Genomic DNA, 1203 nt, shown 5'->3' on the forward strand with positions numbered 1-1203 from the left:
GTGAGCCTTGGGTGCAATTAGCACAATGATGCTGGAACACGGCAGAATGAAACTGTGGCTGTTCGGCGTGAATGGGCAGAAAGTCGTTTTGACTATTTCTGCTTCACCTGCTTAATCACAAACTTCTCAAAGTTACAAGTTGCATCTTTGCCTCGCAGCCCACTACCGAACACCAGGGGACCCTTAATAAATACAAATTGGTTGTAAGGAAGAAGACAGCCGTCTTTTGGTATCTGTTAGGCTGCTGAAAACATGCTTTCAACCTGCCGCAGCAATAAGCCGGTCCCTCCTGGCAAGCAGCCCCTTCCCTCAGCATAATGGACACGGTTACTCCAACGCCCAGAGCCCCTCCCTAGATCCAGGATAACAAAAACTATGTCCTCGAGAGCCCAAATTGGTATGAAGTGAGGTAAATGATGATGCTAAATGCGTCGCTTCAATTGCTCACCCAATTCCGAATCTGTTGTTTGCAATCTTTAGCTCAGCTCTGCCAGAGTTGGGTTCCGGCCCCAGCAGCGACGCAGACAAAAGGGGAAGCGCAGCGCCACCTGCTGTCCGTCCGCGGGGAGCTGCGGAGAAATTCCTTCCAGTGGGACTGCTGCTGCATTTTGTAAATCAATTTTCTCTACTGTAAAGGAATACATGAAATGTAGTAGTTGTCGTATGTTTCATTATCTTCTATTGTTTAGTTTTTGTCATATATTCTGCATAAGGATCTCAGACAAAAATGAAATTTTAAGTTTAAAACCTAGTTTAGAATATTTTAATGTATGTGATTCATAGAACCACAACATACATTTTTTTAAATCATCTGACCTATCCTTTGCATTCATTTTAAGTACCATAAAATTAGTGTCATACACACAGGGAACTATTGGTGAGGAAAAATGTATCAAACAATGTTATTTTTTTTTAAAAAAAGCCAAAACTTACATCAAGTTTACTGATCTTTTCTTAAGTAAACTTGGTATATGATTCTATTTTAATAAAGACTATTTTCAGAGCTGACAGTGGTACCCTGGAATTCCTTCAACTATGAATAAAGAAGTCCTTCCCTGGCTAGCATGGCTCAGTGGTTGAGCGTCAACCTATGAACCAGGAGGTCACGATTGGATTCCCAGTCAGGGCACATGCTCGGGTTACAGGCTCGATCCCCAGTGGGGGGCGGGCAGGAGGCAGCTGATCAATGATTCTCTCTCCTCA

This window comes from Myotis brandtii, unplaced genomic scaffold, assembly GCF_000412655.1.
Source record: "Myotis brandtii unplaced genomic scaffold, ASM41265v1 scaffold686, whole genome shotgun sequence".
Classification (NCBI taxonomy): Eukaryota; Metazoa; Chordata; class Mammalia; order Chiroptera; family Vespertilionidae; genus Myotis; species Myotis brandtii.